The sequence below is a fragment of the Schistocerca serialis genome, chromosome 12 (genome assembly GCF_023864345.2).
Source record: "Schistocerca serialis cubense isolate TAMUIC-IGC-003099 chromosome 12, iqSchSeri2.2, whole genome shotgun sequence".
In the NCBI taxonomy this organism is placed as follows: Eukaryota; Metazoa; Arthropoda; class Insecta; order Orthoptera; family Acrididae; genus Schistocerca; species Schistocerca serialis.
Genome location: NC_064649.1, coordinates 83,728,927 through 83,753,169, shown reverse-complemented (window position 1 = coordinate 83,753,169; position 24,243 = coordinate 83,728,927). Strand labels below are relative to the sequence as shown.

Below are 24,243 nucleotides of genomic sequence, written 5' to 3'. Positions count from 1 at the left end.
AGACTCGAACTCGGGACCTTTGTCTTTCGCGGGCAAGTGCTCTACCATCTGAGCTACCCAAGCACGACTCACGCCCCGACCTCACAGCATAACTACAGTGCTAGTTCTGCAAGGTTCGCAGGAGAGCTTCTGTAAAGTTTGGAAGGTAGGAGACGAGGTACTGGCAGAAGTAAAGCTGTGAGGACAGGGCATGAGTCGTGCTTGGGTAGCTTAGATAGTAGAGTACTTGCCCGCGAAAGGCAAAGGTCCCGAGTTCGAGTCTCGGCCGGCACACAGTTTTGATCTGCCAGCAAGTTTCACATCAGCGCAAACTCCTCTGCAGAGTGAAAATCTCACGCTGGAAGTTTACAACAGGACCTAAAACACTCATTTATAACCCAGCAGCAGTCACAGTTCTTTATAATGACTATAGAAAAACTCAAAGTAAATGAATATATTGTTGTTTGTGATTTCTCAGAGAACTACTCTTCACAATTCAGGATGAAGTACAGAGCTTTCGCTGGAATAATCCACAGGTTACATTTGTGGCTTACTATAGAGACGCAAATACTTATGAAATAAAAAATGTGTCGTATGTGAAATATTTGGCGGCCATCAAGCATGATACGGTGTGTGTGTGCAATCTTTCCAGCAGGATTTCACGAATATCTTAATATGTACTTTCCAAATCCAAAGCACGTTTATGACTTCCCAGCTATATGTGTTGGCCAATATAAAAATAAAGAGAATTTCGTGACACTGCCCTACATTCAGAAAGAATTTGAACGTCATATTTGCCACAGGACGTGGCAAAGAACTCTGTGATAATGTTGCAGGGGCTCTCCAGCCTCAAATGACCTCATGATAACCATATTTTGACGCCACGACAATTGTTTCATTGGTCTAAAGACGATATTCCTTCATGTTCCTTCACTTATATATCGGCTTCCTATCATTATTAAGACATTTCCAAGGTGAAGCAACTTTTCTAGTACGCAAGAACTAATCGAGGTACCCGTAAGCAGCTGCTTCTTTAGTAAGCAGACAAGAGTGATTGCTTTGGTGAATGAAATGCTGCTAACAGACAGACATGGATTTGTTGCCTGTACGAGCTGTGATCAAAAATAACTGGAATTTTTGTTTTTCTTGAAGAATCTTTGTTTATTCAACATCAACTATGTCCTCTTTAAATCAATCTCCCTCAGATACGATATACTTGTCCCAGCTCTTTTTCCAATCTTGGCCGCGCGGGGTAGCCGTGCGGTATAAGGCGCCTTGTCACGGTTCGCGCGGCTGCCCCCGTCGGAGGTTCGAGTGCTCCCTCGGGCATGGACGTTTGTGTTGCCCTTAGCGTAAGTTCGGCAACGGCTTCGCCGCAGTGGATACACCGGTTCCCGTCAGATCACCAAAGTTAAGCGCTGTCGGGCGCGGCCGGCACTTGGATGGGTGACCATCCGAGCCGCTACGTGCTGTTGCCATTTTCGGGGTGCATTCAGCCTCGTGATGCAAATTGAGGAGCTACTCGACCGAATAGTAGCGGCTCCGATCACAGAAAACCATTATAACGACCGGGAGAGCCGTGTGCTAACCACACGCCCCTCCCATCTCCATCCACATCCTCAGCTGAGGATGACACGGCGGTCGGATGGTCTCGATGGGCTACTTGTGGCTTGAAGACGGAGTGCTTAGCGTAAGTTAAGTTAGATTAAGTAGTGTGTAAGCTTAGGGGCCAATGACCTCAACAGTTTGGTCCCATAAGACCTTACCACAAATTTCCAAATTTTTTTCCGATCTTGGAAACACTTCAGGAACTCATCTTCATCGATTCTGTAGTTTATCCCATCAATCATGGCAAAGCAACGTCTTTTAATGGTACTCTTCACCGTCAGGAATAGAAAGAGGTCGTAGGGGCATTTCCGGCGAACACGGTAGCTGAGGCAACGTAGCAGTTCCGTTTTTTCCCAAAAAAAATCACAAACAAGCATTGAGGTGTGAGAGGTAGCATTACCGTGATCCAATTTCCACGAGTGGTTTTGCCACAGCTCTGGCCGTTGCCCTCGAACTGCTGCACGCAAACGGCCTTAACTTGCAGGTAGTATTCCTTATTGACCGTACGTCCATAAGGCAGGAACTTCGCCGCTACACGTTTCGTGCTCAAAAATCCGAAACAATTGATAGGCATGAGCAAATGGATATGCCGACACCATCAGCAACCTCTCTGATGGTGATTCGGAGATTTTCCTGAAAATTTTATTTCCTTCTCCCACACTCTCCTAATTGAAGAGCTAGGACGTCCAGAACAGGCGTCTTCAGCGCCTTCTCGACCTTCTTTGAAACGTTTGTACAGCTTGTAAACTCTTGTCTTACTCATAGCAGAATCGCCAAAGACCACAGTCAATGCGGCGCTTCATTTCATTCCATTTTCCAAGCAAAATTTGATGCAAATTCTTTGATTCCTCATTTTCTAAAATAAAAGTTTGCTGAGAACTTTAGAAAACGTAGAACCTATTCAACGGCCAACAATTAAATAAATATTCAAAACAGCTGAAAATGTAAACATACATCAGGAACATGTGTACCAACAAGGTAAATCAATCATCAATCCGATGTATAAAGTCCGCGAATTTAAAAAATTCCCGTCATTTTTTGATTACACCTCGTATGTGTGACAGCCACCAATAGCTTCTTCTTTCTTACCCTCAGTCTTCTGTCATGACTATCCTATTACTTCCTAGGGCCAATAAAATTTCAAAAATATATTGACAGCGATCGTCTGCAATAAGAGAGCCACCTTTCCTTCGCCAAAACCGGTCTTGATCGGAGGAAGGCCGATGTAATAAGGTCGGAACGATGGTTTTAAGTTTATAATTAAAGTATTTTGTCCAATGACGCGGTACAATACCCAGAGGAATTTTAATCATCAGACGTTGGTGGGTTTCGTTTGCAAACTTATGAAGAAACAGATGAAACGTGGGCTAGCTTCTAGCATCCACATAGATCATCTCCATCACTTGTGTTTTCTGCCAAACGATACATGTGAGTTATCAGAAGATGACATTCTCACTCGACTGGATACAGTACCACCAACTGCAAGGACGTAGTCTCCCTGCATCACATCTGGTGAACATAACAACTTAAATTGAGACTTGTGAGACGAGATTTTTCCACTGCCTTTCTAAATAATTTCTGTATATAGAGGGTCTATACAGGGGCGATGTACTTCAGAACAATATTTTGGAAATGGAAGACGATGTAGATGAAGATGAAATGGGAGATACGATATTGCGTGAAGAGTTTGACAGAGCACTGAAAGACCTGAGTCGAAACAAGGTCCCAGGAGTAGAAAACATTCCATTAGAACTACTGATAGCCTTGGGAGAGCCATCCCTGACAAAACTCTACCATCTGGTGAGCAAGATGTACGAGACAAGCGAAATACCCCCAGACTTCAAGACGAATAATATAATTCCAATCCCATAGAAAGCAGGTGTTCACAGATGTGAAAATTATCGAACTATCAGTTTAATAAACCACGGCGGCAAAATACTAACACGAATTCTTTTCAGACGAATGGAAAAATTGGTAGAAGCCGACCTCGGGGAAGGTCAGTTTGGATTCCGTAGAAATGTTGGAACACGTGAGGCAATACTGACCCTACGACTTACCTTAGAAAATAGATTAAGTAAAGGCAAACCTACGTTTCTGGCATTTGTAGACTTAGAGAAAGCTTTTGACAATGTTGACTTGAATACTCTCTTTCAAATTCTGAAGGTGTCAGGGTTCAAATACAGGGAGCGAAAGGCTATTTACAATTTGTACAGAAACCAGATGCCAGTTATAAGAGTAGAGGAGCATGAAAGGGAAGCTGTGGTTGGGAAGGGAGTGAGACAGGGTTGTAGCCTATCCCCGATATTATTCAATCTGTATGTTGAGCAAGCAGTAAAGGAAACGAAAGAAAAATTCGTAGTGGGAATTAAAATCCATGGAGAAGAAATAAAAAGTTTGAGGTTCTCCGATGACATTGTAATTCTCTCAGAGAGAGCAAAGGACTTGGAAGAGCAGTTGAATGGAATGGATAGTGTCTTGAAAGGAGGATATAAGATGAACATCAACAAAAGTAAAACGAGAATAATGGAATGTAGTCGAATTAAGTAGGGTGATGCTGAGGGAATTAGATTAGGAAATGAGACACTTAAAGTAGTAAAGGAGTTTTGCTATTTGGGGAGCAAAATAACTGACGATGATCGAAGTAGAGAGGATATAAAATGTAGACTGGCAATGGCAAGGAAAGCGTTTCTGAAGAAGAGGAATTTTTTAACATCGCGTATCGATTTAAGTGTCAGGAAGTCGTTTCTGAAAGTATTTGTATGGAGTGTAGCCATGTAGGGAAGTGAAACATGGACGATAAATAGTTGAGAGAAGAAGAGAATAGAAGCTTTCGAAATGTTGTGCTACAGAAGAGTTCTGAAGATTAGATGGTTACATCACATAACTAATGAGGAGGTATTGAATAGAACTGAGGAGAAGAGTAATTTGTGGCACAACTTGACTAGAAGAAGGGATCGGTTGGTAGGACATATTCTGAGGCAGCAAGGGATTACCTATTTAGTATTGGAGAGCAGCGTGGAAGGTAAAAATCGTAGAGGGAGACCAAGAGAAGAATACAGTAAGCAGATTCAGAAGGATGTAAGTTGCAGTAGGTACTGGGAGATGAAGAAGCTTGCACAGGATAGAATATCATAGAGAGCTGCATCAAACCAGTCTCTGGACTGAAGACCATAACAACAATATAAACCATACGTTTTGGAACAACGTTACCTACGAAGTGCGTTTCTTAATAATTTCTGTTTTATATGTATGTGCTACCCTCTTCATTTTTATAATGTACTGATGCTGACAAAATAAATTTTTGAGCGTGATGTCTCTGGTATGTGTTCTGGCGTATCGACAACCCCCGGGAGTTAAGAAGGCGGTGAGACGATGTCAGCCAATAGCTCGCTGACAGGACGACATAACGACAGGAGCGCCCTCTAGCCGAAGAGATAAGCTACCGCTTCTTCCAGCCTCAGCAGGACACTATTCGCGCAGGGCTAGGAGACCACTACGATAGCAGTAACGTGTGATCCATACCAAGTGCTTACATGGACCTTGTATACAACAAAGGATTTTAGCTGTTTGCATGTCACCAGTCGCTTGCGACACCATTGTAAAAGTTAAATATTGTCTATCTTCTTTATTGTAATCAAAACTATTAATGTGATTTGCTTGAATAGTTGTATAGCGTTCCGAGAACGCAGCATCCTTTAGGCACCCTATCAGCGACGTGTGGGCAGGACCCCACAGTATCCTTCTTGGCATTTACCGTATCGGAGTCCAGAAAGCGATTTTCACTCTGCAGCGGAGGTGCGCTAATTTGAAACTTCCTGACAGATTAAAACTGTGTGCCGGACCGGGACTCGAATTCGGGACCTTTGCCTTTCGCGGGCAAGTGCTCTACCATCTGAGCTACCCGACTCAAGACCCCTCGACACAGCCGTACTTATGGTAGTACCTCGCGTTCTACCTTAACATATTGGAGTAATACACAAATTTAAAAAAAAAATTGAAACTGCTTTGAGACATTAAGGGTCAAAAGGCAATTGAATGTGAACTTGATTAGAATTCCGCCATGCTGCATGTCAAAGTAAAACTCTAATCATTAAATGATATAAATTTCATTGATGTATCTCTATTAGAGCCAGAACTCATTATGTTGAGACAGATGCATGTAAATTACAAACTTTCCAGAACTGTAGCTTTCTTCACAATTGTGGTATACATATGTAAATCGACAGATTTTCTTCTCTAATCTGGATAACTGACTGCAAAGAAATCTGAGATGGTGGGGTTGAAAATGTTACATTCCTTCTTTGAACTGAGGTGGAAGTCACCGTTAAGAAAAATATGTTTTCCGTTTAGTATGTTCTCAGTGTCACTCGATTCGTTCTCTTTCTGATAAATTTAATGACATTTCCTTTTGCAATTACAATGAAATGAACACTCTTAGCTACTTACAGGCGTTGACATACGTCAACGGGGACAGATGAAAATGTGTGCCCTGACCGAGACTCGAACCCGGGATCTGCTACATACTGTACATGGCAGACGCGCTATCCATCTGAGCCACCGAGGACACAGAGGATAGCGCGACTGCAGGGATTTATCTCTGGCACGCCTCCCGCGAAACCCACATTCTCAACGTATTGTCCCGCACTACATTCGTAGTGCCCCCGCCCATTATACTCATTACTCTCGGCGCGTTGCCGATTCCCCTAAGAGTTCGGGCACTGTTTGTGCATTCGCACAGAAGAAGGAGATGGTCAAGTGGCCGGTGAGCCTTAACTACATATACACTCCTGGAAATGGAAAAAAGAACACATTGACACCGGTGTGTCAGACCCACCATACTTGCTCCGGAAATTGCGAGAGGACTGTACAAGCAATGATCACACGCACGGCACAGCGGACACACCAGGAACCGCGGTGTTGGCCGTCGAATGGCGCTAGCTGCGCAGCATTTGTGCACCGCCGCCGTCAGTGTCAGCCAGTTTGCCGTGGCATACGGAGCTCCATCGAAGTCTTTAACACTGGTAGCATGCCGCGACAGCGTGGACGTGAACCGTATGTGCAGTTGACGGACCTTGAGCGAGGGCGTATAGTGGGCATGCGGGAGGTCGGGTGGACGTACCGCCGAATTGCTCAACACGTGGGGCGTGAGGTCTTCACAGTACATCGACGTTGTCGCCAGTGGTCGGCGGAAGGTGCACGTGCCCGTCGACCTGGAACCGGACCGCAGCGACGCACGGATGCACACCAAGACCGTAGGATCCTACGCAGTGCCGTAGGGGACCGCACCGCCACTTCCCAGCAAATTAGGAACACTGTTGCTCCTGGGGTATCGGCGAGGACCATTCGCAACCGTCTCCATGAAGCTGGGCTACGGTCCCGCACACCGTTAGGCCGTCTTCCGCTCACGCCCCAACATCGTGCAGCCCGCCTCCAGTGGTGTCGCGACAGGCGTGAATGGAGGGACGAATGGAGACGTGTCGTCTTCAGCGATGAGAGTCGCTTCTGCCTTGGTGCCAATGATGGTCGTATGCGTGTTTGGCGCCGTGCAGGTGAGCGCCACAATCAGGACTGCATACGACTGAGGCACACAGGGCCAACACCCGGCATCATGGTGTGGGGAGCGATCTCCTACACTGGCCGTACACCACTGGTGATCGTCGAGGGGACACTGAATAGTGCACGGTACATCCAAACCGTCATCGAACCCATCGTTCTACCATTCCTAGACCGGCAAGGGAACTTGCTGTTCCAACAGGACAATGCACGTCCGCATGTATCCCGTGCCACCCAACGTGCTCTAGAAGGTTTACGTCAACTACCCTGGCCAGCAAGATCTCCGGATCTGTCCCCCATTGAGCATGTTTGGGACTGGATGAAGCGTCGTCTCACGCGGTCTGCACGTCCAGCACGAACGCTGGTCCAACTGAGGCGCCAGGTGGAAATGGCATGGCAAGCCGTTCCACAGGACTACATCCAGCATCTCTACGATCGTCTCCATGGGAGAATAGCAGCCTGCATTGCTGCGGAAGGTGGATATACACTGTACTAGTGCCGACATTGTGCATGCTCTGTTGCCTGTGTCTACGTGCCTGTGGTTCTGTCAGTGTGATCATGTGATGTATCTGACCCCAGGAATGTGTCAATAAAGTTTCCCCTTCCTGGGACAATGAATTCACGGTGTTCTTATTTCAATTTCCAGGAGTGTATTTACTAAAATGGTATCTGTTCTTTCGGACACGTCTTAGTAAATATATTTCCTTTTGCGTTAAAATTTTACCGAGGCCCAGTGATGAATAAAAGACTTGCAGATTGTAATGGTCGCCTAGTCGTAGATATTGCTAATTGCTATAATCGCACTATTTCACTCCCATTTACGGAGCTTGTTAGCACTTGATGTTAGGTTGGCGCCATTAAAATGCATTGTAGTAATCAATGCTGCTTGCTGGATCGCTGCTGTGTCTCGATGTTGATTCTGGCTCTAAATCTGGTTGTCTAGGGTTAAAAATATGAGGTCCCGTGTTTTTTATGTGCTTTTGTTGATAAAGAACGAGCGAAACCAACAAATATGTAAACATAAAATATTTATTTCTCTGGTGGCCATCTTAATTCCACTGTCCACCAAAGACCATGACACAACACAAAGTAGTACTTCCTTTACATGTTCTTTGCATTGTTTATCCACCTCAAACAATAACACAGAAACACACTTTACCAAAGTGACATTTCATCTGCCTCCCGACCCTTCTTGCTGCTCGTATTTATAACCTTGTCAAAGAACTACTAAAAAGAGATATAGTTTATAAGTTACATGTACATCTGTTATCATAATTTGTGCAGATAAGTTATTAATTTGCATCGAGTGACATAATTTAACATGTTATGAAAATGACAGACAGATTTGTTGACTTGACAGAATAATTCTCTGTTACAAAAAGGCCATTTTTTAGAAGTTTGTCAATTGACTTCTCTAATTTCCATAAATAAGTAAGTAACATGAATTATTAAGAATTACATTGGTTTTCGTCTAAAATAGGATTGATTACGTGAATACTGAGTGAAAACGCTCCTAGTGAACAAATAGGTTTCACTGGGTGATTTTTATTTAAGGAGATCCAAAATACCTAAGTTGGCCACTATTTTTCGTACTTCATATTAATTATTTAAGATAAACTTAGTGTTTTTACATGATGACATTTGCTGTATCAGTGATCAAGTGATATTAACTTTTGTGTGGATCAGTTATTCAGTATAATTTAATGGGTTGACTGTTTATGGAGACATGTTGTGCAATCATTGTTAACATACACAATAACTCTTCTATAATCATAAATACTCGTTAAACTGGTTGAATTTGGAGGGTATCACATACTTCATTAAAGTAAAGCCTTTAATATGTTCCGTTACAAGATATACAAGCAATACATACATATCTATGATTCTGCAATGTCCACAACGATAAATCAAACAATTTGACTACTGTATGCTGAGAGGTATTCCAAGACGAACATGCCATATGCTGTAGGTAATTTCCAAAAATGATTGTCTATCGAACTTGCGGTGTCCAATCATGCGACTCTGGTGGCGGGCCTTGTAATCAGTTATTTATGATCGTCATTTTTATCTGTTTCCCGTCGTTCCCTTAGTTGCTGTAAATTACATATCGCCGCGAATTATTTGTGAGTTTCTAGGGAATCCCAGACGATTTATGTGGTTAGTGAGCGGGATGTCTGGTATTCTTCACGTTTCTTCGGCGGATTCTCTCACATGGAAAAATCTAATTCCATGTTTATCCAGCGTAGAAAATTGTTCGACTTTTTGTCACAAATATGGAGTACCACTGGATGAGGAAAGAAGGGACTGTGTAGAATGTGGCGCTGCGAAGTGAGTAAAACTTCGTAAGAACATTTTCGATGCTGAAATACCGTTTACAATTTCATTGTGGACAGTGCGAAAATGAACAAGTATCAGGAAGAATACATGGTTCGACTCCTCCAAATTATCCATCCAGACCACCGTAATGATTCCATCACCGACGACGAGTAAGGTAAGTCGTCTCCTTCGCAATTAAAAGTATTTTTGTAACGCTCTTCTTTTGTCGTTGCTGTAGCGACAGACGTAAACATACTAACAACGTCCGCCACCAGAGTCGCATGATCGATTTACGATCGCACGTTCGATATGTATCGTTTGGACCCCGCCACTTCGATAGGTAATCATTCTTGGAAATTACCATACAATTTCTTTAAAAAAAATTGAAGCTGGTGTGAGATATTAAAGGTCAAAAGGCAACTGAATGTGAAAATGATTAGAATCCCGCCATGCTGCATGTCAAAGTAAAGCTCTACTCATTAAATGAAATAAATTTCGTTGATGTATCTAGATTAGGGCCAGAATTCATTTATGTTGAGACAGATGCATGTAAATGTTACGCAATTTCCGAACTTTGCAGACCTGTAGCTTTCCTCACAATTGTGATATACGTCTGTAAACCAGCAATTTTTCATCTCTTAACTGGATAATTGATTGCAACTAATTCGAAAGAAATCTGAGGTGGTGGGGTTGAAAATGTTACATTCCTTCGTTGAATTGATATGAAAAACAATGTTACGAAAAATATGTTTTCCATGTAGTATGTACTCAGTGTCACGATTTTCGTTCTACCTACAAAACTCGATTCGTTCTCTTTCTGATAAATTTCATGACATTTCCTTTTGCGTTAAAATTCTACCGAGACCTAGCGACGAATACAAGACATGCAGATATACAAGCAGTACACACATATTTAGGATTGCACAATGTCGACAAAAAGTACATCCACAATGATAAATCATACAATTAGCCTACTATATGCTGATAGGTATATTTTAAGACAAATAAGCCATATACTGTATAGAAGTTGACAAGGACAGATGTTGATTGAGTAAATAACAAACAATGACTGGATTGTGTGACCTTAGTTGTAGGAAAATACGTGGTGGCGCAATGAAATATATATGTACACGGTGGTCCATTGATCGGGACCTGGCCAAATATCTCGAAATAAGCGTCAAACGAAAAAACTACAAAGAACGAAACTTGTCTAACTTGAAGGGGGAAACCAGATGGCGCTGTGGTTGGCCCGCTAGATAGCGTTGCCATAGGTCAAACGGATATCAACTGCATTTTTTTTAAACAGGAACCCCCATTTTTTGTTACATATTCCTGTAGTACGTAAAGAAATATGAATATTTTAGTTGGACCACTTTTTTCGCTTTGTGATAGATGGCGCTGTAATAATGACAAACGTATAAGTACGTGGTATCACGTAACATTACGCCAGTGCGGACGGTATTTGCTTCGTGATGCATTACCCTTGTTAAAATGGACCGTTTACCAATTGCGGAAAACGTCGATATCGTGTTGATGTATGGCTATTGTGATCAAAATGCCCAACGGGCGTGTGCTATGTATGCTGCTCGGTATCCTGGACGACATCATCCAAGAGTCAGGACCGTTCGCCGGATATTTACGTTATTTAAGGAAACAGGAAGTGTTCAGCCACATGTGAAACGTCAACCAAGACCTGCAACAAATGATGATGCTCAAGTAGGTGTTTTAGCTGCTGTAGCGGCTAATCCGCACATCAGTAGCAGACAAATTGCGCGAAAATCGGGAATCTCAAAAGCGTCGGTGTTGAGAATGCTACTCCAACATCGATTGCACCCGTACCATATTTCTATGCACCAGGAATTGCATGGCGACGACTTTGAATTTTGTGTACAGTTCTGACACTGGGTACAAGAGAAATTACGGGGCGATGACAGATTTTTTGCACACGTTCTATTTAGCGACGAAGCGTCATTCACCAAGAGCGGTAACGTGAACCGGCATAATATGCACTATTCGGCAACGGGAAATCCACGATGGCTGCGACAAGTGGAACATCAGCAACCTTGGCGGCTTAATGTATGATGCGGCATTATGGGAGGAAGGATAATTGGCCCCCATTTTATCGATGGCAATCTAAATCGTGCAATGTATGCTGATTTCCTACGTAATGTTACTACAAGATATTTCACTGCATGACAGAATAGCGATGTACTTCCAACATGATGGATGTCCGGCACATAGCTTGCGTGCGATTGAAGCGGTATTGAATAGCATATTTCATTACAGGTGGATTGGTCGTCGAAGCACCATACCATGGTCCGCACGTTCACCCGATCTGACGTCCCCGGATTTCTTTCTGTAGGGAAATTTGAAGGATATTTGCTATCGTGATCCACCGACAACGCCTGACAACATGCGTCAGCGCACTGTCAATGCATGTGCGAACATTACGGAAGGCGAACTACTCGCTGTTAAGAGGAATGTCGTTACACGTATTGCCAAATGCATTGAGGTTGACGGACATCATTTTGAGCATTTATTGCATTAATGTGGTATTTACAGCCAATCACGCTGTAACAGCATGCGTTCTCAGAAATGATAAGTTCACAAAGGTACATGTATCATATTGGAACAACCGAAATAAAATGTTCATTCGTACCTACATTCTGTATTTGAATTTTAAAAAACCTACCTGTTACCAACTGTTCGTCTAAAATTGTGAGCCATATGTTTGTGACTATTACAGCGCCATCTATCACAAAGCGAAAAAAGTGGTCCAAATAAAACATTCATATTTCTTACGTACTACACGAATATGCTATAAAAAGTGGGGGTTCCCATGTTAAAAAAAAACGCAGTTGATATCCTTTTGACCAATGGCACGCCATCTAGCGGGACAACTATAGCGCCATCTGGTTTCCCCCTTCAAGCTAGACAAGTTTCGTTCTTTGTAGTTTTTTTCGTTTGACGCTTATTTCGTGAGATATTTGGCCCAGTCAATGGACCATCCTATATATATATATATATATATATATATATATATATATATATATATATATATATATATATAGGATGGTCCATTGATAGTGACTGGGCCAAATAATATATATATATGTATATTCCCGTGGTTCTTCTATCACTTGCTGCAGATAGAATCAGTTCGCGTGTTGAAACATGGCAAGTGGATTGGGTGAATCGTGAGACAGATGTCAACAGCTAATCAAGTTAATCATCTGTAATTTATTACTCTTCGTAAATGAAATTAGATTATAATTTGTGCTGTTACGTAGCAAATTAAGCAAAGCCTCGTAAACTGCAACAATTTCGGAAGTTAAGACACAAGTAGGAGACTGCAATGGTGAACGTGATCCTCGGACTACGCTGAACATAAGTCAGGTTTCTGATATTCACATTCGTTGGCTTTGCCAGTTCAATTTACCAGATTCCATCCTAGTTGACTAATACCCAGTATAACCATAAAATGTAAAAGAAATTCCAACAAATTAAAAATAATTAGTTTTATGTTGAATAACTTCTCATTTTCGAATACCAGCTCCCAGTGAGACAAGAACATAACGTGAACAGACCAGATAGCTCCTACATAATCCGCAAGAGGCGCTAGCACAGCTGCGAGCAAAAGTTGCCAACTTTGCTTCCGATCACACTTATAGATTTAGCCGATATATCTCGTTATATTTCTTTTTGCAGTAATCGTTTCGTATTACTCCCGATACATAAATATATCTATATCGCACTCTGTAAGGAAGCTATGTAGCCAATGTGTATTTTACGATACTAGCTTCGATTAATTCAAGTACTTCGTATCGTGTTTTCCACTGCATCTAAGATTTTTTTTTTTTTTTTACAATATTCGTTTTGCTCTCACTCTGCATACGAGATACAAATCGCAATATCCGCATCTTCCTTTCATGCTTGGTGACCTTTCGGTATCGCACTGCCAGAATGGAATCTGTTCGCTATTCAAACGATGGAGAAACTTTCCTACGGAAGTCTTTTTGTTCAAACATTGCGTGAAATGATATTCTGAGTAGTAACTACGAAGCACCGAAACTTACCCAGGCATGGTTATCAATTTCTATGCGACGAAATGACAGGAAGAATTACCACTAAAAATTTTGACGAGAAACGTAACTGTTGATTAGATATGACACAGATGAAGTAACAGTCAAGGAGCGCCAGAGATTCACATTGAAACAGACGCATAACAAATCTGATATTTTAATTTTTTTAAATATTTAACATTTAACACAATGCCGATTATATCATACACTTTCACATTATTGTCCTTACACATTTGTAGACGTATATAAACACAATTTTTTTGCATTCACAAAAAGTACTATATCCTTTTTTTATTTTCGAGTGCTGTCTTTTAGGTTATTACAAAAACAATGCAAGAAAAAAACTTCGTTGTACAAATCGTATTAGGGATCCAAATAAAATCATTTGAGCGTTTCTCAGAATATTGACCTCTAAATTTTACATATTTTTGCTTCCGTTCAGGAATCATTCTGCCACTCTGATGTTGGTGGCTCTTAAACATGGTTTCCGTAGAATTCAGGAGTTTGTTGATGTGATTAAAGTTGCTGTCTATGCGTCTTTTGTTTGAAGTAAGGGAAGAAAAAGCTAGTCATTGGATGATAGGTCAGGCGAATTCGACTGATTAGAAGCGGTGTATGGCACAGACAATAAGCGGAATTTGCGGCGGTTCAGTAGCCGAGAGAAGGAGATATAAAACTCTGACATATCAAATACTGAATTTGTGTCTTTAAAATTTAATTGTAGTCACTAACCTAAACAGTTGTAAGGACTGTACTGTTTGCTGCAACAAGCTACTAAAAATTGATTTTAAAAAAATCTGGTGAATATGGGTAGTAAGAAAATTATTCCATTTTTTATCCTTAAAAATACTTAATTGTTTGAAGTGCTATGTAGCAGTATTCCGTTATTTTCACCAAGTTCATCGATGACCTACGATAAACACACACATTCAAGTGTTTTGCGCTAGTATGCTTGAGCGACTGAAGGATAAATTTGCGCAACCACAAGGACTGTACAAGTTGCTTGATGGAATTTATGCTATGCAAGCTTGTACAAGCATACTAACGGATGCGTGCTTGAGTATGCGTACTAACAATATGCACTAGCAATAGGAAGACTTGTGCAAGTGTACCTCAGTTGTAAGTTTCTGTAGCGATCATGTCGAGCGATCTGAAACTATTCAAGAGTTTCTTGGTGGAAGATTTTATCTCCGCTTATGTAAGTCAAACTTTCCCCTGTAATATCAACTGACAGGTGTGTCATGTAAAGGAAGAATGGGCGTTGCGTATGATCTCCAGCGTGTTAGTCTCTCTCTTACTTAGTTACTCTGCTAGACAACAATTATCAGTAAGTGAAATCAAATTAAGAATAATTACAACCAAAAACCTGTTACAAGTTAAGTATGTTTTGAATTAGCAACCATTGGAAACTAACAAAAATTTACATTTTCAAGACAGGTGAAACGTTGACATTAAAGAAACTCAATTGGTTTGTCAGTATCACATATTCCATGGTAATGGATCTGCTGGTACAAGGTGTTGGGCTACCGCTGAAGTTCTGCTTAATCGTCCATGTCATGTAACTACTTTTGAAAGTACATAGAAATTTAATCACTACAAAGTTGTGTAGCTAATATTCACAGCTCTTTAATGTGCTTTAAAACTCGGTATTTTTATAAATGCTGCACAAAACACAACTTCGCGTCTCACAACAACAAAAACTATAAACCATGGAGGTAACTGCTTCTGGCGGTCTGTAGCGTGCGTTCCTTCATATGTACTTCAATAACGTTGTCACCAAAAATTTCGAAAATTTTCTTCAAATTTTGACACGATGCTCTAATAAACGTTCGGTCGAACGTAGACATACATATTTTTAATATGTATGGTATTTGATATATATATATATATATATATATATATATATATATATATATATATATATATATATTACACGTAAATAGGAATCGATGTTTGCGTAAATGTCAAGAAGTTTCTTGACCGATTTCAATCAGGTTTTTACACGATACTCTGATGAAGGTTCAAACGGACATAGGCTACTTACGTTTCTAATATATGTGATGTATAAATATTTATACAACATAGAAAGGGGAAACGTTGTATAAAAAATTTCGATAATTTTTTTGTGGATTTCAAATTTTTCGCGACACTCTGGTAAACAAACTGCAAAAAGCATTTGGATGGACGTAGGCGTATATTTTAATATATACAAAATTATATAATAACGAAATGTACTCAGCAAAAATCTCAATAAATTATTGCCTCATGTACTTCTTTCATTCGACACACTTAAAATTATATAATAACGAACTGTACTTAGCAAAAGTCTCAAAAAATTGTTGACTCATGTACTTCAAACTTTTATTCCACACACTTACAGACATTCGGGTGGGCACCGATACATAATTAGCATCATGCATTGTATACATAAATACGTTAGAATGAAACAACGTCACAAACAAATTGTTCGGTTTTGAGTAATTGCTAGTGGTGGGCAGAAAATCGCGTATCTGTTAGAAATCACAGTCACTGAGAAGTCACAGATATCACAGTAGCAACTTTACTGAATCTAACTGCGATTTCAGTCACAGTTAGCAGTCGCAAGTAGTATTTCACATTCAAAGACTTGAGCCATCTATTGGTCGAATTTAACACTGCTTTCTGCGATTTCCGTGACAAGTCGCAACTAAGAGTCGCAAGTAGCAACTAGAAAGCGCGGTTAACAGTGCCATCTGTGGGTCAAAGTTCGTACTACGCCCATCTCTGCGATACACTATGGAGTCCAACTGCGATTTCCGTGACAAGTCGCAACTAAGAGTCGCAAGTAGCAACTAAAAAGCGCAGTTAGCACTGCCATCTGTTGAGCAAAGTTCATACTACGCTATTCGCTACCGAGTCAAACTGCGATTTCTGTGACAAATCGCAACTAAGAGTCGCAAGTAGCAACTAAAAAGCGCAGTTAACATACTTTTCCTAGTGTCATCTGTTGACCGACGTACGTACTTCGTTATGAGAGCCTTGTGCCTCACGAGATCGATGTGCTGTGTGTGCATATGAACGGCTTATTTCAATAGTTGTACAAGTCCATTTTTGTTCATTTTGAGATACAGAGTCGTAAAGTTAAATGAGCGCTGAAAAATCTGCAGTTGAGATACCAGAAATATTCAAGCATATGGCTTCTTGCTAGAGATGAACCTTTATTTATGTTTGTTTGATCATTAATTTCAGAAGCATTATAGACAGAAAAGTGGAGGTAATGGACTTGTATCACTATTGAAATAAGCCCTTCACATTATATGACGACATGCACATTCAGCATCAGTTATGGTTGGTCAAACGCAGCTCTGACTCTGGAAGTATTATATTAATAAGAAGCAACATTGCCTTTTTCTCCCGAAAATATCGAGTAACGCAACAAATGTGTTTGATTCTGCTTCCAATATGACAGTGTTGCTTAATACTCCACATGCCTACAGGACTTTGCAATGTTAACACAGAGGAACTCAGACATCTGTATAAGTGTAGTGAAATGAAAACAGTATTATTGGGTCATATGAATGCCTCACTTTTGTTCCGACACAGTTCAAGACTCAGGATAAAAGTTTTACACCTGGTGTTCCACATGGCAACTTCACACACAAGAACTTTTTGCCGACACTACTACCACCTACATAAGTAAGCTTTTCCTGTGTTACTTTCAAGTAATGCACTTAAGCTATTCCTGATTTAAGTGGAAGATCTGTACTTCCCACTTTCATATCAACAGCCTCAAAATGCATATTGTAGACTTTGCGATATGTTACAGTTCAGTGTCACACCACACACCAAGATCGTGGAGAAGGGGGGGGGGGGCATGTCACTCTCCAACTAGTGTTTACCAATAAATAAGTGGCGGAAAATTACGGGTATAGGACGGCTTAAACATGTGGAAAATGAGATTTTCATTATTCACTCACTGTATTTAACATTTATTATTCCTTTAAAATCGCACAACAACTTCAATAAAACACAGTTTAATCACTCATCTGCATACTTATTTCACAATTATGTCACTTTTAAACTGCAAAATCTTCTAAGAGCTGTCTTGAATCTTCACGAGTCTCTCTCAACAGCCTTGATGTGGATAGATACGTACAGCAACCAGTAATCAGAGTCAGAACTGTGTCTGCAAAATCATAAGGATTATTAAACAATTTTTGCTGTCACTAATTACAAGTAATATAATTGACAGAGAAGATTGCTAAAATTTGCTCTAATGAAAGCCACTCAATTGGGTATATTTCACATTTGCAAGAACGATCTCACTGAAGTAATTAAGTCCATCAAAACACTTAGAAACTAACCTCTCGTCTGACGAAAACGGTCTAAAGACGCAGTGGCAATTTCTTCAGATCTGTTGACAATGATATTTTGAGTTATCACTTTACTGAGTGACTAAAATGTAGTTCGCGTACCTGAGAACATAACAATATGTTAGAATTCATTTTATAAACACGAACTATTACGCTACTGTATGACTACTTACATATTAATTACACTATTAACATTTTCACAGTTGTTTCTTCAATACAAAATTAAAGCCAACGGAAGAACAAACGTAAAACATACTTACCAATGACAGGTTTGTTGAGATGCAATTTTCTGTGTGGACAGATGTAACTTTTTCATACGGTGGTAAGTCGCAGAAATCGCAGGAGTCACAGAAATCGCAGAAATTGCAGAAGTCGCAGAAATCACAGAAGTCGCAGAAATCGCGGAAGTAGCAGAAATCGCAGAAATAGCAGTGGCGGAGGGATACACGACCTAGGTTCCTTAACTGCGACAAATCACAGTTAAGAATAACAGATACTGAAAAGTAGCATTCACAGAAATCACTGATATCGGAAAGTGGCAGTTTAGCTCATCCCTAGTCACTGCCATTAATTTTTTTTTTTTTTTTTTATTTTGGACTTGTAGTCCGTTTCTGAAACAATAATATACAACATTCCTGTTAAAATCGACTGCGGGAAAGAAAATTGTATGCTGCGCAGCGAAAATTTTTAGCTTCATTTCCTTTCGCGCAGTCAATTTTATAACTACGACTGAGGGACAGCGTCGTAGATGACGACGGGACAGATAATTTAATACGACGCCTAGGGTCGCAAATGTCGGGAAATACCCCGAAAGTGCATGACAAATCTTGAACACGTGACATCATACCCAAAGTATGGAGGACATTTTCGAGGGTGTGCATGCAGAGATGATTAAGCGATACAGTACTTGTATTGAAGCAAACAGTGCAAATTTCGAAAACCTTTTGTAAATGTGATCTGTTGCAAACGTGGATGTTAGAGAATTATTGTCCCCACTATAATCAAACAAAACTGTTCTTCTTTTGTGTTATATTTCCTTTGGGCCCTCTTTTTTGTTTGCAAACGTAAGGAAAATATTAGTCCTATTCTGGTAACGATGCAATTTGGAAGCTTATACCCATTTATTTACTTTTGAATACATAGTGGGACTGAACAGTGATCAAAGTGTTACAAATATTTACTATCAAAAACAGTCTTGATCACAATTTATTTATTACGGTGACCGGTTTCGACCACCACTGTGGTCATCTTCAGACCAATGAGTAAGGACCTCCTTCTGCTGGAGAATCACCACCCATTTAATTGTGACGCAGCACGCTGGGCTTTTGTTATGCTGTAGTTTGCAGAAAAACCAGCGGAAGGCGCGAACTGATAAATTAATAAATTAGTACATAGGTGTATACCCACAGCTGTCTAACGCAATTCAAAAAGGTACTGCCTGAGAGACGCAAGAATCCAGTCCTGAGCTCGAGGCACATAAGTTGCGCACGGAGGCACAGAGCCACACAGACGTGTATTCTTGGCTTGCGTTGGGATGATGAGTTACGACAGACGGATAGGCTCAACCACCACACATACGGTGAAGTACTTCATCTGGTGACGTCACATATTCAACATTTATCATCCACTTTGTGGGTATTCCCCGAAATTTGGGTCCCCTTATGTCTTATATTACATTACTTGTCTCAGCGTCGTCTACATCGCTTCGGAGATTTTTTAAAATAAGAAACACTATTTAGTCTTTCTCCTTGCATGTAATTTTACACAAAAATTATACAGAGTGATGTTTTTCCCCCGTATACAAACTCTATGGATTGATCGGTCAGAGGACGGGGAACAAAAAAAGTCTAGTGAACTTGTAGGCAACAAATTCAACGCACATACAGCTTTACACAAATATCAAAAAGTCAATATAAATTTGAAATCTTAATAAACCACTGAATAATGTAGATAGAGAGGTAAAAATTGACACACATGCTTGGAATGACATGGGGTTTTATTAGAACAAAAAAAAAAAAAAAAAAAAAAAAACAAAGTTCACAAAATATCCGAAAGTTGTGCTGCACCACAAAATGCGAGAGGTTATAGATACGCCGATATGTTACAGAATCGCATCATCCCCAGCTTGGCTGATAAACACCTGCTGGAACGTACGATGTTTATGCAGGATGCCGCTCCACCCCATATTGCTAGACACGTGAAAGATCTCTTGCGCGCATCGTTTGGTGATGATCGTGTGCTCAGCCGCCACTTTCGTCATGCTTGGCCACCCAGGTCCCCAGACCTCAGTCCGTGCGATTATTGGCTTTGGGGTTACCTGAAGTCGCAAGTGTATCTTGATAGACCGACATCTCTAGGCATGCTGAAAGGCAAAATCCGACGCCAACGCCTCACCATAACTCCGGACATGCTTTACAGTGCTGTTCACAACATTATTCCTCGACTAAGCTATTGTTGAGGAATGATGGTGGACATATTGAGCATTTCCTGTAAAGTACATCATCTTTGCTTTGTCTTACTTTATTATGCTAATTATTGCTATTCTGATCAGATGAAGCGCCATCTGTCGGACATTTTTTTTAACTTTTGTATTTTTTGGTTCTAATAAAACCCCATGTCATTCCAAGCATGTGTGTGAATTTCTACCTCTCTATCTGCATTATTCCGTGATTTATTCAGTTTTCAAATTTATACTGACTTTTTGATCACCCAGTACTTTATTTCTACAACTCGGAAAACAAAAACTCTGAACTAACAGTTAAAGAGTAAAGAAGCAAATCTAAAGGCCAGTTTACACGACGACGATGGGGTTCGCCACTCGTTGGGTGGAATGAGTTGCACGCAAGTGATTTTATGTTTGACTGTAGACACGGCGCCACAAGTATACACTTCAGTTTCGTCGTTTTGAGGGTCTCTGAGTCGTGTCTGAAATGAAAGTTTTGGCAGCTGCACGTCGCACGAGTTGTGATGGAGTTAAATCTAGTTGATTCGAATCGCTGCATAACAAAAAAATAAGAAGCGTGTTTCGATTCGTGCCTGGATGAAGAACACACTCAGCTCCGTTGCTCAGCATCCTTGATGAAATAATTTATAACGGAAGAACCACGAATTTCTTTCAGTTATCTTAGAATGTCACGTTCCTTCTAAATAAAGTTCATTATGCGATAAGGAATAAAGATACTGTAATGCACGAAGCAGTGTTCCAGAACTGAAATTACATATCATTGCGTGCATTACAGTCGAGAACACTCGGCATGTTATAAGATGCTGTTTTAATTGGTGATGACGCTTTTTCATTAAGACAATTATTAAAATTAACAGTAATAATTATTAACATTAACAGCAATAATTATTCGAAGCAGGACACATTAAGAAGAGAATGGTTTGCAAACTACTCTCTTGAAGATAGATAGATAGATATTTCAAAATTGTGAATGGGGATCAATGCTGCGACGTTTTAAATACTCTACTGGCCATTAAAATTGCTACACCAAGAAGAAATGCGGATGATAAACGGGTATTCGTTGGACAAATATATTACACTAGAACTGACATGTGATTATATTTTCACGCAATTTGGGCGCATAGATCCTCAGAAATCAGTACCCAGAACAAACCACCTCTGGCCGTAATAAAGGCCTTGATACGCCTGGGCACTGAGTCAAACAGAGCTTGGATGGCGTGTACCGGTACAGATGCCCATGCAGCTGCAACACGATACCACAGTTCATCAAGAGTAGTATTGTGCCGATCCAATTGCTCGGTCACCATTGACCAGATGTTTTCAGTTGGTGAGAGATCTGGAGAATGTGCTGGCCAGGGCAGCAGTCGAACGTTTTCTGTATCCAGAAATGCCCGTACAGGAGCTGCAACATGCGGTCGTGCATTATCCTGCTGAAATGTAGGGTTTCGCAGGGACCGAATGGACGGTAGAGCCACGGGTCGCAACACATCTGAAAAGTAACGTCCACTGTTCAAAGTGCCATCAATGCCAATAAGAGGTGACCGAGACGTGTAACCAATGGCACCTCATACCATCACGCCGGGTGATACGCCATATTGGCGATGACGAATACACGCTTCCAACGTACCTTCACCGCGATGTCAACAAACACGGATGCGACCATCATGATGCTGTAAACAGAACATATATTCATCCGAAAAAATGACGTTTTGCCATTCGTGCACCCAGGTTCGTCGTTGAGTACACCATCGCAGGCGCTCCTGTCTGTGATGCAGCGTCAAGGGTAACCGCAGCCATGGTCTCCGAGCTGATAGTCCATGCTACTGCAAACGTCGTCGAACTGTTCGTACAGATGGATGTTGTGTTGTAAACGTCCCCATCTGTTGACTCAGGGATCCAGACATGCGGATAAGATTCCTGTCATCTCGACTGCTAGTGATACGAGGCCGTTGGGATCCAGCACGGCGTTCCGTATTACCCTCCTAAACCTACCGATTCCGTATTCTGCTAACAGTCATTGGATCTCGACCAACGCGAGCAGCAATGTCGCGATACGATAAACCGCAATCGCGATAGGGTACAATCCAACCTTTATCAAAGTCGGAAATGTGATGGTACGCATTTATCCTCCTTACAGGAAGCATCACAGCAACGTTTCACCAGGCAACGCCGGTCAACTGCTGTTTGTGTATGAGAAATCGGTTCGAAACTTCCCTCGTGTCAGCACGCTGTAGGTGTCGCCACAGGCGCCAACCTTGTGTGAATGCTCTGAAAAGCTAATCATTTGTATATCACAGCATCTTCTTCCTGTCGGTTAAATTCCGCGTCTGTAGCATGTCATCTTCGTGGTGTAACAATTTTAATGGGCGGTAGTGTGTGATTATATCAGAGACAATCGCTGTTGTCCTCTGATCCAGTTTGCTAATTACGAGAGTTAATTTTTCGCGGTCTTCGGATATGCGTTGTTGCTCTAAGATATTCTCTATCATCGCAAACCATACGTCTGAATGCGAAGGCGTGAATGGAAGCGCTCTTAACTGCAACCATGGCGCAGTTGATAATGGCACGTTCGTGCGTGAAAAGCCTTCGGCACGTGAGTGTGCTCGTCGTGTCGCTGCTACTAGCGGTGTTTGCAAATTCATGGTTTCCGTTTTGCTATCATTCTTTGGCGTTGCAAGCTCCAAAAGCTCAGATTCTTCCATCTTTGGCGAAACTGCCACACAATATAAAGTTGCAAGAGTTTTTTCTTATGTTTGCTGGTCTCTGTGCCCAAGCGGTTCTAGGCGCTTCAGTCCGGAACGGCGCTGCTGCTACGGTCGCAGGTTCTAATCCTGCCTCGGGCATGGATGTGTGTGATGTCCTTAGGTTAGTTCATTGAGTAAATATCTCTGGAGTGAGTATTGCGTTCTGCGCATGTTGTCAACATTAAACCAGGATTGTCACGTGTTTTCGGGACTTCGCTGTGCGTGTGTGCTTTCCGCAGCGTTTCAAGTTTGAAATATCAAGTTTTTGTTGTGTTTCACCGTTTGTTGATAGTGATGGTGAATTACTGTTGTTGCTACGGATGCAAAGAAAAATATGTGACAGGAGGGATAGTAACTTTTCATGGGTACATACCATGTAGCTCTAATTATAGTTATCATATTAGTAAAAAATTGTTCAAATGGCTCTGAGCACTATGGGACTCAACTTCTGTGGTCATCAATCGCCTAGAACTTAGAACTACTTAAACCTAACTAACCTAAGGACATCACACACATCCATGCCCGAGGCAGGATTCGAACCTGCGACCGTAGCAGTCGCGCGCCTAGAACCGCGAGACCACCGCGGCCGGCATCATATTAGTAAGAGACACTGTATACGTTAAAAACTTCGAGACGCATTATAATCAAGGCTTGATTCTGTAGACCTATTTATCAACGATGTTATGACTATATAATAGATATTACGGCTCGTACAAAAGCTTACAAGCAATCGTTTCCTCTCGTAAATATGCTAGTGGAACAGGAAAGGGAATGGTTAGTTGTTTTAGCAAATACTATTCTCCATGCAATTATCACTGACTTGTCGATTATGTATATACATTACTCAGTCTACTATTTATTTAATAAACTGGGAGCAAGTACGTAAAATGTGTTAAATCATTACTTCAAAGTGACACAAGTAAGAAAAATTGTGTTTTAGGTCGCAAAAACGAGAAAATAAATAAGCAGAAATAGCAGAAAAAAAGGACGAATTAGCAGGGATATAATCAATAATGTGTGGCAAATTCGGTGTTTTTCGGACACTTGCAAAAGTAGTAGCGTATTGTCAAGTCGTTTTGCAAGACTATCTCTGCAAAAATGTACGTCAGGCTATGTAATACTATAAAGTGCCGTATCATACCGAA

The 24,243-nt window shown here is 41.1% G+C and overlaps 1 long non-coding RNA gene and 1 pseudogene across 1 annotated transcript; one reads left to right on the top strand and one right to left on the bottom strand.

Annotated features, from left to right (window-relative positions):
• The first annotated feature begins 1,339 nt into the window (after positions 1-1,339).
• On the top strand, positions 1,340-1,457 carry LOC126428500 (5S ribosomal RNA; annotated as a pseudogene).
• Positions 1,458-17,570: 16,113 nt separating this feature from the next.
• On the bottom strand, positions 17,571-18,248 carry LOC126428128 (uncharacterized). The gene is made up of 3 exons (XR_007576781.1): positions 18,151-18,248; positions 17,882-17,992; positions 17,571-17,703 (listed from the first exon to the last, which is right to left on the bottom strand). It is a non-coding gene; the product is annotated as an uncharacterized LOC126428128 (long non-coding RNA).
• Between the last annotated feature and the right edge of the window lie 5,995 nt (positions 18,249-24,243).